The sequence below is a fragment of the Acomys minous genome (genome assembly GCF_964271855.1).
Source record: "Acomys minous genome assembly, chromosome: 1".
In the NCBI taxonomy this organism is placed as follows: Eukaryota; Metazoa; Chordata; class Mammalia; order Rodentia; family Muridae; genus Acomys; species Acomys minous.
Genome location: NC_140483.1, coordinates 100,708,951 through 100,727,309, shown reverse-complemented (window position 1 = coordinate 100,727,309; position 18,359 = coordinate 100,708,951). Strand labels below are relative to the sequence as shown.

Sequence of the window (18,359 nt, the reverse complement as noted above, 5' to 3'; positions counted from 1 at the left end):
AATAGTAGTATGTACTTGAATTTATTACTACCTTTTATTGGATAACTTACATTTTGGAAATGCTGTTATTATGGAATGATGTTAAACAGCTTCATAAAGAAGATACTCTAAAATGCATGTTTTGAACGTGGTTCTTTCTTTTGGAACATTGCTGTGGTCCAACTGATTTGTTTGGACTAAATTTTTAAAGAGATAATAGCATTTAAAGCAAAAGAAGTGTTACTTCTTATATCCGAACACAGTAACATGCTTTAAAATTCGAGAAGAGCACCGTGAAGGTTGTACCTCAGTCACCCAGGCTCCTTCCCTGTATCTATTCATGTTGACAGACTATGTCATAATACATCAACAGAAAGATCAACACTGAAGAACAAAATTTCATCGCCTGACAGCAAAAAGCAAAACTGACTTTTAGTATTAAAATAGTAAAAATATTCCGTTACCTCACTTCCAATTAGTCTACTATCTTTAAAAAATAGTCTGTTATAATCACATATGTATAGGGGTGTTGAGGCTTATTTACGCTTAGTGTTTCTCTCAGACTGATAGCATATTTTCATTTTCTTTTCTTTTTTTTTAATGTTACTTGTTTTACATAACTTGGAAGCTACTCAGGAAATTTTTAATGAGAGACACAAAACCAGCAGAAATCAATTGACCGCTAAAACAGAACGGGGTCTTTAAAGTGCTGATGAAGTTAGGTGCCTTTTTCATACAACATCCTGTCCTGTGCTTGGACTTGAGTGGAGATTTAACAATGCCTGTAATAAAGAATGTCTTTTGCAGCCTACAGCATCATCTGCCACTTAGGCTTCAATTTCGTTCCCGTTTGGATGCCCTACAACACATGCACTTCTCTTTTGTCTATTATCCCGGAGTTGTGCTATTCCCAAATATTGACATCATCTACTTTTATCAGCATTAACTGCTCCGCAGCTTTCCAGGCCCATGCTCAGCTCTATTTCTCCCTATTGATTATGTTCCTCACTCCAGCAGGTAGCTCGCCGGCAAGGCTGTCCTGAGAAATAGCTTCCAATGACTTTATACGCACAATTTACACGGAATTGTTTAAAGAAGATATTAGCCTCAATACAAATCAGTGAAGCTCATTTAGTCAATACTGCACGATTCTGCTGTTGGCACCCTGTCACATGTTACTCTTTACAGTCAGCTGCCGAACCCAATCTGCACATTAGCCATAGTATTTAGTTTCATATTAAAACGAAGGCGAGCTTTTTTCGCTTTTGCTTTTCTGTTTGAAATCTTTTCAGTGTACTTTTTACATCACCTCACCAAGCCATGTGATTGTAATATATTTTGAAATATAAAAACCTGAGATTAAATGTTTGATTCTTGACAGCGTTCTTAAATATAATAAATTCAAAAGGAAATACTGTTAAGTTAAAATGGAGTGTTTTTCATTAAGTCCAATCAAATGGTAGACAACAAAGGATCTTTTATTTGAGAACGTGAAGTGAAAATGAAAACCAGAAAACCTTTACTAAGGAAAGGTCCAGCCAAATTATGTTGGAAGGAGGTCTCCAGATTGAGCCTGGGTGTTTCTTTTGCTAAAAGTGAATTAAACTAAGATATGCTATGAAGAAATATTTCACAATGAAGCAAAATGTAATGCTTTTTGGAGATGAAAATAATGGCTAAGAACACTTGTCTTTGAAAATAATTCTAAAGAAAGATCACATGTGAAAAAAATTGCCACAGCATCCGATCTTTTCTTATAATCATAACAGGGAAGTGTTTGGGGTAAAGGAATCCTAGCCCCTCTTTCTCTTGGATGGCAATGCTGTAAAATCTAGGAGCAGTGTTTGCATTTCACAATCACCCTCTCCTTAACCTACTAGTTTATGATAGCTAATAATATGATACCCAAATGTTGAAAACAGGAAAATTCAAATGAAAATCTAAATGTGAAACTTAATATAATGAAATAACTAGGGAATATAATATGGCTTTGAGTGTTTGGGCAAATATTGCAAAATAAACTGCAATACATTAAAATTCTTCAGGGGCTGTGTAATATTTTAGTGAAGGCTTATATCCAAAAGCTAAGCTATCAAATTAGGGATCTTTATCTCTATTGTATTAACCTGATTTCTTTACTTGAAAACATCCAAACATTCATGCAGGTAAGTGCCCATTAAATCTGCTGGCATATTTCTATGCAAACTGAAGTAGGGAAAAAAGAAAAAATGACGGAAGGAAGGAAGGAAGGAAGGAAAGAAGGAAGGAAAGAAGGAAGAAATAAACTGATTTAAATAGTCCATTTTTTAAGAAAATGCCTCTTAGAAATTTACTGCCTGAATTAACAGAAAGCTTTGGGGAATGTCAGAAAATGTAAGAATGTTGGTTTAGGAGACTTTTAAGAGCTGCATAGATAAAATTTTAAACAAAGGTAAGGTTTGAGAAAAGGATGGTGTTATATAAAAAGTTAAATTAAATTATAACATCACTTAAAATTAATTTAGGAAAGCAATTAAAATTAAATTACATGATAAATAATTGTAAATATTTCAAGATTTTTCTCCTTCTGACTATGAAAGGTTAAAGGTTATTTTTGTGTGACCTTTGCTTTCTTTTCCTTTCTCTCTAAATATCACTAGTTGGTAGCTGGAACTCTGAATCCCAGGTAGAAAAGACAAACTAAGAGATGGTCAGTTTATCCTGTTTGTCCATCTTCTTTCACATTTATTACAAGATGGCACTCACATAACAGCCTTTTTTTATCACAAAGACTCAACAAAGAACAATTCAGGCACCAAGGGAAAACCATCCTCAAAGAGAGAGAAATAAATGCTTTAACTGAGTATTCAGGGTGCATAAGTACAAGCATGGAAGTCAGAAATGGAATGTTTGTGTGGAGCAGCATCTTGAAAGAAGTCAACAGTCTAAATATGACACTGTTTTGTATACGTATCCATACAAGAACACATTGTAAACAACGCACAATCACAAATCCCAGGTCATACTGAAATGCAGAATACTTAAGCTTTTACGGTTTAAAATATTCTTTGATTAATATGTACTGATATGAACAAGTGAATTCTGCCAGATGAAAGAGCTTAGTGTTAGTCCATTTATTATATTCTTATAAAACAAAATCACTTTCTTTACATGTGTACTTAAATATGGAATACCATGAAAAAGAAAATATTAGAGTATGTAACTACAACAAATTAACATGAAATTCAGAAACTAACAGGAACAAAAGATTCAAGCATTTCAGGTAAACAAAATTAAATCTTTTCCCAAAGGAATCCTTATATTAAAAGTAATATTTTAGGTATAAGAGAGTGGTGATTTCAAGTCATGTCAAAACACAAAATTCTTAAAACAATGACACTTCACAGTAAAATTTAAAAGACAAAAATTTTTAATTGCTTCATTTTGCCTAATATGAAAGTTTCTTTACTTCTCAATGTATTAAGATCCATTAATAGAAGGATAGAATTTTAAGTCACACATAGTTACAAGCTTTATGACTGCTCACATTTATAGTGTATATTAACATTCAATAACAGTAATCTACACAGACCATAGAAACATAGGCAACACCAAAAATTATCACTTGCCTACACTAAAAATTTAGCACAAGTCCAAAACTTCACAGTGTCTCTTTCTGACAAAATGTTGATAAGCATAATTAGTTAGAAAGGAAACTTTATACCAAAATTAACTTCTAATGAAGTAATACTGAATTCTATGAGATGTTATCTTTTTTTGGAAATAAGACCTTTATGTACACACACACACACACACACACACACACACACACACACACACACACACACAGCATTATGTTAGGAGACATTTTGTTTTTATTGCTTACTTGAAATAAACAAATGAAAACACTAATGTGATTGTTTCATGGCTTCCATACAATTGCATAGCTCTTTATGTAGACATTTCAATTAATCTTATATATTTATTCATGAGAGTATTCTTGTTATTATTTTTACAGAGTAAAAATATTTTAAGATATCAACTAACAAATACATCTATTCAAAGTTGAAGATATACTTGTTTCAAAATAAATAAGCAAGATCACTAGTTGAGATTTATTTCAAATTTTTTAGTTCTTGTACCTGTGCCTATAGAAAAATATGCATGAGCTCAGTGTAATATTAAATAAGTCAATATTGGTTGATATTAGCCTCCTTATATATAAGATAACTCACCCATCTAAAACCATACATAGAAGAAAGATATATTACATAGGTATATATACACTCTCAATCTAGGATAAATAATACAACTGTGTCGTCGTGTGTGTGTGTGTGTGTGTGTGTGTGTGTGTGTGTGTGTGTGTGTAGGTGGAGAAATAAAATAAAATTCAATATCATTGCAAAGAGTTATAAAGACTTCTTTCAAAATAAATAAAGTTATTTAAAAATTGATAAGTTGTATACTTCTCTCCATCTATCTTACTCTGTCTTTCAATCTGTGTAGAATTGTCTGTATCCTCAAAATAAAAATAAACACTTAATGAAAGACTAGCCACCACACAGATATTTGTAATAAGGTCTTTGGATCAAAATTATTAAACTAAAATTTAAAACATTTGAGATTTTATGAACTATAAATTAACTATACAAAATGTGCATGAAAAGTACATCTTTAACATTTCCCATAAAAGTTCCTTACATAAGCATGTACATTATTATACCTTACTCTATTATAAAACATTCCTAAAGTCTTATAAAATATCATGAAATAAACCTGAAACTCTTGTATCTATAATGTAATAATCAATAATCTAAGCCAAAACAGTTTCTTATATTTTGAGTCAGATACAACCAGGAAGCCACTGATTTAATTTTTTTCTATGTGTATATTGGGTTTTTCAATTGTGCCTTTAAAAAAAATGAAATTATACAGGATTACATGTCAAGAAGTTACATGTACTTTATATATTGGTCACCTTGAAGACCACAGATTTTAAATAGTTACAGACTGACTCAGTAATGTCAGTACTATGATGTTCAGGAGCTGACTGACATTAAGTGCCTTCCACAGGAAGAAGCCCTTCAGACACTGCCAAACTGGATTGCACGATGTACTAATTACATGCAGTCCATACATATATACCACACACACATGCATGCAGATATACATACATACATACATACATACATACATACATACATACATACACACACACACGCACACACTCACACACACAAATATGCACAAATACTTATAGAAAGACGTGTATATAAACTGTGAGGACAAAAAGAGGTGTTGGCATGAAGTTCGGAAGAAGCCCCAGACAAAAAGTTATCTGCAACTCTGGCCTAGATATACTTGCTTCCTAATCCCTACTTCCTATTTTACAAGAGAACACCGACTACCTTCTAATTGTAAACTAATGACCCAATCAAATTAAAGCAGTTATGGAGAGGTAAAGAGGCTAGGAGAAGACTACGTTTTCCTAGGCCACAAAAGGTTGAGAGTCTAATTATTTTTAAGTATAATCCAACCAACCTCTTCTCATGCTTTGCTGCACTGAGTGACACTATTTGTGATGCCCAGTGTGCTGAAACTGAGCAGGTTGCTGTCAGTTTAAAAATGACTATAATAAAAGTGACCATGAAGATGGATCTTGTGATTTTGCGTTTCTAATCAGTCATCTGTGAAGAACACTTTTGCTTTGATTCAGCAGACTGGTGACAGGCATGATTGATAGCACAAGAGAATGAATAAAGGTTATTAACTGTCTTCCTATTAAGCTCAATGCATTGCCCCTCTAGGTGTGTCTCATACGTTAAGTTAAAGGACTTACTTGGGTAAAGTCAAGAATGGACTCTGTGGAGAAGGTATCCACCCAGATGAAAATGAGTGGTGCGTCCTTGCACTGTTGTCTTAGTGTAGCATTTCAACCGCATTTGATTCTTCATGTTATTCACTTGCATAGTGTATACAGTAAAAACACTAACGGAAGAGGAGTCTTCATTGAGTGTAAAGATATGAATGTAGGGCTAACTATCCACCTGTGTAGCATTCAAATGGATGCCTAAACATCCATATCTCATATAATCTATAAAAGTGTCTTTTTAAAAGAGACAGTAAAATTGTCAGATTACAAACCAATGCATTATATATGCAAGATTCTTTAAATTTTCAATTACCGAATGAAAAAGCACGTAATGTTGATACATCAAAAATTCAAAGGAACGATTACAATTTCTGGACATTTTCTCTTAAAGGCATTAAGCTATTAATTTTACCTCTTTAAAATTTCCAGCAATTAAAATTATATACATGTATGAACATATTAGTAACAATGTAATGCATGCCCTTGACTTTAATACAATGTATACAAATATATAAGTAATATTATAGATTGCAAGCTACTTAAAGTTTTCTAGTAACTTGGATATATTATTAAACAAAATAATGAAATCTTAGGATTTACTATGTATTCAGTCTATATATACTCTTACAGAAGCCAATATATGTTGAAATATTTCAAACACTTCACTTATCTTTAAAACCTTTCCTATTTACAAGTTTGATTTTATGAGAAAACAGATTAAATGTATTTTAATTTAAAATATGCCATGTTGCTCCTTCATGTATTTCACAGTGTAAACACTCAAATAAAAGGTTATTTAGCCACATAAATTTAAAGACAACTGTAACTTGGCAGTAAGGTATCCATTTAAACTGTAACCAAATTTCAGTTCTGTTTTTCTGGCAGATCTCCACTGAGCAACATTGTGCAGTGGCTCAAAACAAGCCAATGTTATCTGAACAGCCTAAGCATTTCAGTTCAGAGAATATCATGTTATTCCTGAAAGTTGTCTCTTAATGTATTGAGCTGTTTTTCCAGGAATTTTTAATGCCTGTTTTGATCTTTAATAAATTACATTGTCTAACTGTGGTACTTTAATATTTGCACCCATCAACACTGAAATATAGAGCAAGTAAAAAAAAATCAAGGTGAAGATACCATTGAATTTTTAAGGCTCAAAATTTGGCTCTCTGTCCTGCTTTGCTCCATCTGGCAATTGCTGTCTTCAGGAGCCTTTCCAGTTCTCCACTATTTTACATATGTCAAGTAAAATTTAAATTCCCACACACTGAGAGCCTTTATTGTAAAGTTAGATAAAATAAAGCTTGCTTATTTAATGTATTGTTTACACACACACACTGTTTGAGTTACACTTAAGCAAACTTAGTGTAAAGGTTTAGTATTCATACATTTCCTCAAAAAAATACATGAACGTTATTATTAAATGGGGTTTTCTCTTTTTTCTACCCAACTCCAACAGGAAAACTTAGAAAACAATGAGGAAGTTAGAGATCCTTGAGGGACATATACCCAATGACACCCTTCAAGATTCTTGGGCAAATATTTGCCAAAGCTTTCAGGAGGAAAGCTTAACTTAAAAAGAAACAATATGACATTATTTCTCAAAAAAAGGCTTGCTCGATTTATAGCTTGTCAGTGAACAATACATTTCTAACCTGCTTCTTCATAGGCAATGCTCTGCAATGTTAGTAAAATGTTTTCTTTCCTATATAATTATCAATTTCTTAAGAAAACAAGGGAAATACAAAGGGCTGAGGGAGGCAATACATGTATTTTTTAAGGCTCTGTTTCCTTTATGTAAACGAGATCTAGAACTCACACTACAGACCAACACACAATATACGAAAAGCAAAGGCAAAGACAGCTTCAGATAAAGTTTAGGTCACTCCTAAGTCTTAGTGTTGAGCCACACCTCTTGTAACTTAACACTGGTGGACAGCAGCATTTTTTAACCTAACATTTTTACCCTTTTGGACCTCCAGAGGGGGAAAAAAGTTTCATTTGTGTTACTTAAACAAACGACAGGCCTGGCAAAGAAACCTCAGGCTCTGAGGAGAGGCCCTTACAAGTTCGAGACTACTGGGACTGTGTTAATGGACTACCGGAGCAGAAAACAGAGCGCTTGGGTTTATGAGCTGCATGCATCTCTATTTCTTCTCCTCCTCTTCCATAACTACTAAGTAGGATGATAGAGGAATAAACAGAGGTGCACTCAGTACTCCGATTTGGAGGCTGTCCACTGCGAACCCATGTACAGGAGTGCAGTGGCCACTCTGCTCTTCCTCCTCCCAGCCCAATTCTTGCCTGCCGCTGTTGCTGCTGTCATGTCAGCCGGTGATTTGATAGGCTTGTCGGGTTGCCATGGTGTTGACTTCTTGCCTCCAAGGAGCTGCCCAATGACTGGAGGTCTGGGATTAAAGCGGGAAGAGGCAGCGGCCACAGCGATTTTCTGAGGCAGCTGCGTCAGCTAGAAGAAAAGAGGGACTAGGTCTTTAGCCTGCTTTCCCTCTCGCTCTCAGGGCCCACGGCGAGCGAGCTGAAAGAATAGAAAGGGTGGCCTAGTGAAACAGTGACCTTCGCAAGCCAGGAGACACAAGGGAGGCTAGGAGACAGCTAGGGAATAACTCAGAAGCACATTGCCAAGAAGGAAAATCCTCGAGAATTCGTTATTCACACTGGGCGTCAGCCGGGTTGGGTGGAGGTTCTCAGAGGGGGGAAAGTCTTTAAAAGGGTTCTGTTGCCTGTCCCCCTTACGTCCTACCCTTCATTCCAGCGGTATGGTCAGTTAACGAATAAAAAAAATCGCTTTTCAGAGAACTTTAAATCTGAGTCAAGAACTCCTTTCAAGAAGAGAAAGTGCATTTGGACGGGCCACCCGGTGCAAGGGCACAGTTGCCTGCTACCCCCCCCCCCTCTCTCCCTCTCCCTCTGCTTGTCAAGGGCAGGGACCGGGAAACCAGGAGCGCTGGACGCACAAGCCCCAGACGGAAACTGTAAACTGCGGGCTGCAGGGTAAAGAGCCTGCTTCTGTTATAAATTAGGAGTTAGGTGAAGGTTATGCAAAGAAGAAAAGGGAAAGTAAAGCTGTTAAAAGAATAAAGTAAAACCCCTGGGAGTTCAACTTGAAATCTCCCCCTCTTACTCCCCAACTCAAGGGGGGGAGGAGGAGGAAGAGGAGGAGAGCACATTCTGGTGTGATGAGAACTCTCTGGAATGTCTGGAGGAGAGGTTTGAAGTGCAAGGGTAAGAAGACCCCAGTTGCCAAATAAATGGGAGCAGAGAGGTGGGGGGAGGGGAGGAACAGTGGAGGCTTGTCCAGATTCACCGTAGGGACTCAGACGTTAGCTAGCACAAGTGGGAGTCGTCCAGTTGAATGGAAACAGAAGTTTAGGCTCTCAGGACTGAGGGAGGAAGCCACAGCAGTGACTAGAACTGCGGCGAAGGTGCAAGCCACTGAAGGCGAGGGTGGAAGGGCAGCCTAAGTCAACTGGAAGGACCCAAGGCAGGAGTCGCAGTCTTCCGCGTGCAGGACGCCGCCGCACGCTGAAGATGAACGTGTCAGTTGGGTGTATTGCGCTCCAGGGAAGGGCCAGAAGAACAGCAAGCCAGGTGCCCTAGCCCGGTGCCCCCGCTCCCTGAGACTCGGAGACTTTCAGAAGGACCAGCCTTCCAAGGGTCTCCCTGACCGCTAGTCCCAAACATAAGCTTCACTAACTACTTTACAGCCACTTTCATTGATTTTTCTTTAACAAACAAACACAATGCCCGGTAACTTCAACACTTGCTCTGCCCGCAGCTAGAACGCCCTAAGCTCTTTCGGTCCGGCGTCTCTGGACAGCAGTTCTGACATTTCCAAATAAATCGTTTTTTTTTTTTACTTCATCCTACATTTGGGAAGTCTAGTCTTTTGTCTTAATATATAATTTACGATGCACCTTTTAAAATACGTAGAAGATAATTTCAGCCTCAACTTTGTAAACCCAGTAGGGCTCACTCTTATTTGCATATTAATTTTTGCTAATCAGAAGTAACTCAGTTTGGAGGAAGGAACGTGCCAGCGAAGAAACCGACTGCTCTGCATCTACGGGGAAATTAACACTACTCTAGCAGGCACTGTTAAGCAAGACCCCTTGAGTTCTCTCTGAAATAGTCCTTTAAAAATGAGGAAAGTATTTATTTTAAAGTAGCCCCCCTTCAAACGCCGTTTCTGCCCGAGGTTCTTCCACACATGTCAAAGGGTTGTTGAATTATTCATTATTGTAATTACTATCATCGTTGTCATTATTCCCTTCCATGTGGAAATAATTTTATTATCGTAATTTGATATCTGAAGAATTTCCTGTTAGTCGTTTGATAATCATTTTTTTCTACTGAAAAGAAAAGTTTTGTTTATAAATGAGATAGAGAAAATGTTTTAAATGCTTTGATGTTTGCTATAGATTTCCGTTTATCTAATCGATCGGAATGCCAATAAAATCGATTAAAGGTTTAGTGTTTTACAAACAACCATTTTGTGCTTTTTGATTTTACGTTCAGAATGATTTTAATAAAGCTAATGTTTTCCCTTAACAGTCTCTCTTAAAAAAAATAAAACAAAAACAAAAACAAAAACCTAAAGCTTCATCGTTTTCCCTTTTATTATATGAAATTCCCACTTGAAGTTCTCCAAATTAATAAAGAAATACACACACAAAAATAAGCAATGGTTTAAATTTCATTCTCTTTTTGCCAGAGGTATTTAAATAAAGCCCGTTAAAATCTTGGTGAATTATACGCGATCATTCAGTGATTGCGGAATATTAAATTAAACTTGGATAAATCCGCATTGAAGGAGGCAGCACCCAATCCTGAATTTATTTCCCATTTTCTCTAACAGCATCACTGCGCTCCTCTCTTTGCAATGACAATGTGCCAAATCTGGGCATTTTGAAAACATTTTCCATATGCTTTAGCGGGGACTGATAGTCGAAGAGGAGAAGGCGATGATCTTTTTGCTCTGAGGTATTTATTTCATTTAACCTTTTCTCTTAGACTTTTACTGATAATCATTTTAAAGCAGAAGTTTGAAAATAATTTAATGCACTGTGCCCATTCCATCTTGCTGTTTATTCCTGAAATGCAGTTTTGATTATAATCTAATATGAAGCTATCATTTGTTTACTCTGACAATATTTTGTTTAAAAAAATCTTTGATTAATTTAGTTTCTGCTGATTGTCTTGGTAATTAAATGTGGATTTAATTATATATTTGGTAACTTAGATCAGATGGGCTGTTTGTTTGTGACAGCATTTAACGGGGCTTTTGTGCCTGACATTTAAGGACGTTACCTACAATGATGATGGCTTTTCCTCAACCAGAGATATCTGCACTATTGTCTTAAAGTGGGCATTAGGCGAGTGTAGTGTGCTGTTTGAAAATGCATTTATTTGGTGGCCAGTTGAGGGTATTGTTTCTACAGAAGTTTATTGACTAGATCTAGGTGTTTTGGGGTTTTAAAAAGATCACAACTTTCTCCCCCATCCCACGATCAGTTATTTCTTTCTCTCTCTGTTTTCAACTTGTCTATCTTTTCACATCTGGATCCACCCTTGGGGCTCTTCCTGAGCCTGAATGTAACATTTCATTGGATGCTCTTGATGAGAATATCTCTGTATGTTTGAAGCGGGTGGACTTGTGGGCTTAGGTCTGTGTCATTTGGTGGTGGTGGTGGTGGTGGTGGTGATAAGGAGTCCTCCGTAATTGCAATAAGAGATGTCTGAAGTGCTTGTGCAGTCAGTGAACTACTATTGCTTGGCGAGAGTCCCATCTGATTTTGTTTATAAACACTAAGCTTGTTGCCCAGAGGGAAAAGAGGTCACTGTACTATCTGAGCTTTGACCTCAAGGAAGCCAGAGGGCTATGACTTCTCTCTCTGTCTCTCTCTCTCTCTGTCTCTCTCTGTCTCTCTCCCTCCCTCCCTCCCTCTCCCTCTTTTTCATTCTCTTCTCCCATAACTCTTCCCCCTCCCTTGGCGGCCTGTGTAGCTCCTCCCTCCTTTCCCATTCTTAACTTTAGCAGTGTCTGAGTTTACATAATGAGCTTCCCCACCCCAAAGGTCAGAGCCTCCAGAGAAAAGGGGCCAAAGTAGATTGCCTCTGAAATGAAAGCCTGAAGTGGACTCCAGGAAGAAACAATGTACATAGATTTGGAAGAACAGAGCCTTGGAGCAGGAGTGTTATTGTAAGATAAATAGATAGATAGATAGATAGATAGATAGATAGATAAAACTATAAAGGAGATAACCAAGCTAAAGAAAATCAGGAAAGGATGCACATGTGCACAACTACTACACACATACAGAGTCTCAACATGTCCTCTCCCTTTTGAATACCATTGCCTTTACCCCTCACATGAAAAATGCTGATTTTCTTCATGTGAAGTCATATTGTCACAAGCTCATGCCAACACACACACACACACACACACACACCTTTGTTACTTCTCCAGGAAAAACAATTTGTTCATAATAAGGTTTGGACACACACACACACTTTTTGAATGATTTCACTGTAAATACATGCTGGTGACACCTTCCCAAACAAACCCTGCACTTTCCCCACTCATTGTCAATGTCCCATTTTCTCCTGACTTATGCAAATTCTCATAGTCCTTCAAACACACACACACACACACACACACACACACACACACACACACACAGAGAGAGAGAGAGAGAGAGAGAGAGAGAGAGAGCAGTCTTTGGTATCAACTTTTAAGTGGGCTAGAAGGAGCTGCAGAGTTAAACAAAAATGTTAGTTAACATACTGCTTTTGTTAAATAGCCCCTGGGTGGAGAAGAGCCAACAAAAAGAGGAAGGGAGGAGGGGAACTGAGGATCTGAAAGTGTCTGTGGTACTCTAAAGGGTTCCTAACACTGAAATCTTGTAATACCTTGTTTCAAACAGAGCTTTTCATAGAGCCCGGAAACCCGGTCAAAAGACTGGGAACCTTACCCTTGGGCTGGGGTTGTTCTTTAGCGGTAGGATGAGGGGGAGAGGGATGGGAGGCATTATTAGGGAGTTGGTGAGGGAGGGCAGACGAAGGGAAGAATAGACAGCTGGCGACTCATTATCCAGTTTGGAAAGCCCACGGTGTCCTCGGCTTGGATTTGTGAAATAAACTGCTCCCAGGAAAAGCGTCTAGAAGTAGAAGTTGCCTTTTGTCTCAATGTTAATTGTTTCCTTGTCTCCAACACTCAATACCCAACCACCTGGCTTAGCCTCACCAATAGTTAAGGACTGACTGGCAAGGTGCTCGTGGCAGGAGAGAATTGAGCTCTACTAGGGTAACTCTGCAAAGTAAAGAAGAGGGTCTAGAGAAAGTTCTCCATGAGTCAGGACAGCCTTAAGCGCCTTTCACTATGAAAAATATAGTAGGCAGTGCTCCTTAGGGTGGCGGCAGGTTGGTATAGTTTAAGTATCGTAAGAAGCTGCTAGAGAGTGGATTGGGAATCAGGGTCCAAGGTGCAGAGAGGCAGGGCTCGGCAAAGACCGGAGGGGAGCAAATGGGAATCCTGGGGCGATCGTCCAAGAATGAAAAAGTGGGGATCCGCGGCTCCGCGGCCCGGGAGAAACGCTGGGTTCTGCCTGTTCCCCGAAGCAGCTCGCTGACTGAGTTAGGGCTTGCCCTGGTCGCCGCGCCCCTACCGGCGGCCCACCCCGCACAGACCAGCCGTGGCTTCTGCCAGCAGCTCTTGTAGCGCCGTCAGCATGCTCTGAGGCCAAGCCCTGGAGGAGACTCTTGACTCTGAGCTAGTGCTCTCTGCCCCTTCCCCTGAGCCCATTAACCCCCGACCTCACCCCCAGCCTCTCTTCTTAGGAAAGAGGTGAAAGAAGAACACAGAGATGATTAAAAACAACACACACACACACACACACACACACACACACACACACGTACACACGCTTTTGGAGGGCAACAGTCCCACACAGAAGGGATTGTAAAAGTGGGAAAAGGCTCTCAGTGTGCTCTGCTATTGTTTTCTTAGAATCCAATAACCACCCTCTCTTTTACACACACACACACACACACACACACACACACACACACTTATAGAAAGAGCTATAGTTTGCAAGAAAGAGATGGGGAGTAAAGATGTTGGGACAACTAGTCACCAACATTTTAAAATAATGTTCTTGACATTTGTTGTTTTGACATTAATTGCATTAATGTTATTGATAACGGTTCAGGAAAGGTAAAACAGCAAAAGATACAGAGAAACTGAGAAGGTAATGATTGCTTTCCTTGTCCGCCATGGCAAAAGCAGACCCTTTAAGCTTCACCTGAACCTGAAGCAGACTTATTGCTCTCAGGTGTTTCCTTCATCATCCGCATTTACCCGTCTGCAATAGCAGGAAATGGTTTTTCCATCAGCGAGTTTGTACACTGAGCCCTCTCCAGCAAAGAGCTCGATCTTGGCTGATTTGAACCTGCCATTTCCCCAGCCTTCATTTCCCCTCAGTCTTTTGAAAAGTCTCCACTCCTTCCTCCATGCAGACATCTCAAATAGTTTTGCTATTATTATGATTTTAAGCCAGGATATTTGCACTCTAGGGTGTTTTTCTGTAAACAGTAACTCTACATAAAGTGCCTTTTCACTTGCATGCTACATAGAATTTCAATTTTCCCCCTGTGTGTAACCTGTTTCTTAACTTCACTGAGGTGCAATAGGAGGCTGATGCAGTCACTGTGGGAAGGTGGGGGCTGTAAACAAAATAACTTTAAAATCGTAGGAACTCTTTCACTATAAACAGATTTCTTCCCAAAGAAGTTGGAAATGGGAGTCTTTGATGACAGAATTTGCTTTTTCGCTAATATTTAGTGGCCTTGTTCTCTTAAACACTGCTTCATGTACCTACCTACTCCAGATTCCTAAAGTGTTGGTGTCTTTTTCTCCTGCTAAAGACCAGATCTGGTTTTATTCTATGCTCTAAGCCTCTGGACTTTCATTGTAGTGTTAGCTAGTTATTGAATGCAAGCAGCTTTTCAGATATGGGCCTAGATCTGGCCTTTGAGGGGACTGTAATTTTATCCACCCAGGTGTTTTCATCCCATTTGCATCTGTCCTAGGATATGACAAGTATACACTGATAATACAAGGGTTAAGGACCAAGAAGGCATGTTTGCTGTCTCCGTGGTTGCAATGTTGCACTATCCTCCTTTCCACTGGTGTTTGGTACCTGTAGTTCTTAAGGCCTAAAACAAGGTTTTGAAGCAGATCCTGGCAATCCAAAACTTCAAAGGCCCGTCAGCTCAGAAATACCTGATGCCCCACCTATTCACCTGTCCAGGAAGCCGGGCAATGCTAGTATTTCCTGTTTTTACCTCATTTGATTTATTACTTTCACCTTCACTATATGATTCCTGGTTTTAACATATTTCATGAATGGAGTCTACTTGTGACCTGCGGTGCAGCAGTGTATCAAGATGCAGAATACATATATATATATATATATATATATATATATATATATATATATAATCCCACATTCAGTAGGGGGTATTTAAAAGTATGTCTATTCCAAGTGTTAGTTAATTATCTTTTAATGAAAGTGTCACTCATATTCACATCTGTAATATTGGAAAGAGATAATTAGATTTTCAAATGAGAATCAGCCACCTTAAATTTTGCACCAGAAAATACCAAGTATATTTCACTCTAATGAGATCTGTAGTGGGGTTTTAAAATTCATCATAATGTGCTTCAAGAAAGATAACTCAAAAGACTAGAAAGATGAAAGGTTTTCTTCCCTAAGTCTTCTTAAAGCTATTACATTGAACTTATGCGATTCTGATAAAATATTCAAAAATATTACATAAAAGCTAGGCTATACCCCAGTATCACTCTTATAACCCGGACTTATTCTCATTTGGAAGTTTACTTTGACTAAACTAAGCACTTCCACCTCCTTCGCCCTGGGTTTTCTCTACTGCGAATGAAAGTGCAAGATACAATTTTTAAATAGAATGCCTGCGGATCCAGAGAGCAATTCCTTCTTTGAAAGAGGCTGGGCTGGGTGATGTTTGCACACACAGGCGAGCATTCTTTATTTACATACATCTGCATATTTGCTCGGGCCCCAGTGTTTCTTCATTAAAGAGAGTCCGAGTGAATAGTAGAATACACTAAATTAGAGAATAGCTCTTAATTACCCTAACTCATATTTCTCCTTAAAGCTCCCTAGTAAACAAATCTCTGGTCCGATAGTAATTACTTTGCCTCATTTAAAAAATATTCTCGAATGGTTAAAGGGCATTTCTTAGGAACTATTTGTGCTTTATATTCTTCCCTTTGCACTCTCTGTCTGTGATTGTGTGTACGTGTGTCTAATGAAGTTTGAGAGTTGTGCGCAGGGGTGTACCGGGTGGGAGCCCCGGAGGTCCCCATCCCCTGTCTCCACGGTCGCCTTGTCCAGAGCTCTAGCCGCAGAGCTGGGAGCCTTGGAAGTCGCGAGGCTCCGGGGCTGCTCTGAGTCCCGGCTGCGCGTCATTTGCAGTCTGGGGAATGTTGATCACCTCACTAATTACACCTCTCCCCCCCCCCCTCCCTCTCCCTCTCCCTCGCTCTCCTCTCTCATTCCCAGAGTGCATATCGGGAATAGACACACAAAGACATGCGCACTCAACTTAATCAGCCATTTTTTTAAACAGGGCTAAAACGATAATAATTAGCAGAATAAAGACATATCGGATTTTCATTTCCTTTCCTCCTTTTCCCAACCCCTTCACAACCAAACAGCGAGACCGCGGTCGGCACATGCTTTAACTCCTCCCGGACCCCTGAGGACCGCTCCGTGCTCCCCACTTTCTGCTCCAGCGTTTTTATTTTCACCCAATAAAGTTCGAGGATTATTTTTTTATTTTTTTATTTTTTTATTTTAATGAACCCTCTCGTTCTACTTGGATGTGATCAGCTGTACGTAAAATAAAAGCAAAACAAAAAAGAGGCGAAGATCGAGTAGGAACTGCAGGGGAAATGGAAAGTAAGTTTTTTCTTTAACTTTTATTGAGTAGTTTGTGTTAAATTTAGGTCGAGTATCGATTATCTTTCCAGCCTGATCTTGCACAATCTTTGATATTTCGCTCCCTCTCTCTCCCTCTCCCTCTCCGCCTCTCTCCCTCTCTGCCCCTAGCTCGCTTGCTCCAGCTCGCCCTAGCACACATACCCTCATCCCGACCACCTCTTCCGCTCTGCCCCCCTTTCCATCTGTTTTCCCCCCGTTTTTTTGGCTCAAAGATTTGCTCTGCTGAGAGAGTGAGAAGGCAAGGGAGGGGGCCTGATTTTCTACTGGGGGAGATGCTTTTCGGGATTTAACTTTTGGATTAAGTGGCAGACCATCCATTTTCGGCCGAGCAGTTTTCTATTTTTTTCCCCAGTCTTTTCGGATTCTGCCTTCACCGGGAGCCGGAGACAATCCGGTGGCCGGGCGAAGCTGTCAGCTCCACAGCGGCTCAGACACTGTCTGGGGGTCCTGGCTTGCCCCGTGCCCCTGCACCCCATCGAGATGACGCTTCCTCGGCGCACATCCTCCGAAAGTTTGGACGTTGGTCGGTGGGGCTTGGAGCCCCCTCTCCTCTCCTCTCCCTCGATCCTCCTCTGTCCCCTTTTCAGTTTCCTTTTCTTCTTCCTTTTCCCTTCCCCACCCTTTCTCAAGTTCCCCGAAGGGCGCTCACTGTGCGTGGCTGCCGCAGGCCCGGTCCGGCGCGCGCCAGGCGCGGGGCCGAGGATGGGCGACCGCGGGGCTAGGTGGCAGGTAGACACCGGTCCGCGGAGAGCTGTGGCGGGCAGCGGCAGGCCGGGGCGGCTCTTGGCTGCGCCGGCGCTGCCGACCCTGGCAGGTCCGTTAGGAGGCGGGATCTCCCGGCCTCAGGCTGCGGATCTGGGGGGTGGAGGCAGCTTGCCCCGGGCTTGATCGCCACACTAAGAGGACACCCGCGGCTGGGGATCAAGAGTCTTTGCTTTCTTTTTGGTAAAGGGCAAAATTGTGTGTGTGTGTGTGTGTGTGTGTGTGTGTGTGTGTGTGTGTGTGTGTGTGTGTGTGTGTGTAAGGGGCCTGTGGCAGACTGTGGGAACTGATTCATTCCTTGCCCCCCCCCCCGACCCCCTACTCCAGGGTTCCTTGTCTGCAAATGAACTTCACCTCCTTAGCTTCAGCTGGCACCACGCGCGCCTTCTAGCCTAATCAGCTAGGCGAACAGGGGCTGATCTTGCCTCTTTTTTCTTTTCTTTTTCTCTTTTTTCCTTCCTTGTTTTTTTCTTTCTTCCTTGTTTCTTTCTTTCCTTCTTTCTTTCTTTCATTCATTCTTTCTTTCTTTCCCTAGTCCTTTTACCTCCCTCTCTTTCCACTCTTTCTACTCTTTTCTGTCGGAAAATAATAACAACAATAATAAAATTTCTCCTGGAATTATATAAAAGTTCCTCGGCGATGGCCAAGTTGCAGAAGGTTCCCCATCCTGTCCCCTCCTCCCCCAGAAGACGGTGCACTGGTTT

The 18,359-nt window shown here is 39.9% G+C and overlaps 1 protein-coding gene and 1 long non-coding RNA gene across 4 annotated transcripts in view; one reads left to right on the top strand and one right to left on the bottom strand.

Moving 5' to 3' along the window:
* LOC311602836 overlaps nt 1-18,359 on the bottom strand; it is a 63,921-nt gene that overhangs the window by 44,990 nt on the left and 572 nt on the right. The window lies entirely within an intron of this gene.
* The window catches only part of ZFHX4 (zinc finger homeobox 4), a 181,330-nt gene continuing 179,448 nt past the window's right edge, over nt 16,478-18,359 (top strand). For 2 of the 3 annotated variants that reach the window (XM_084791428.1, XM_084791426.1), the window contains exon 1: nt 16,478-16,851. The gene's annotated coding sequence lies outside the window, so the exon portion shown is untranslated. Of the gene's footprint in view, nt 16,852-16,880; nt 18,356-18,359 lie in introns of those variants that run through there. The other variant, XM_084791427.1, reaches the window with a different exon arrangement.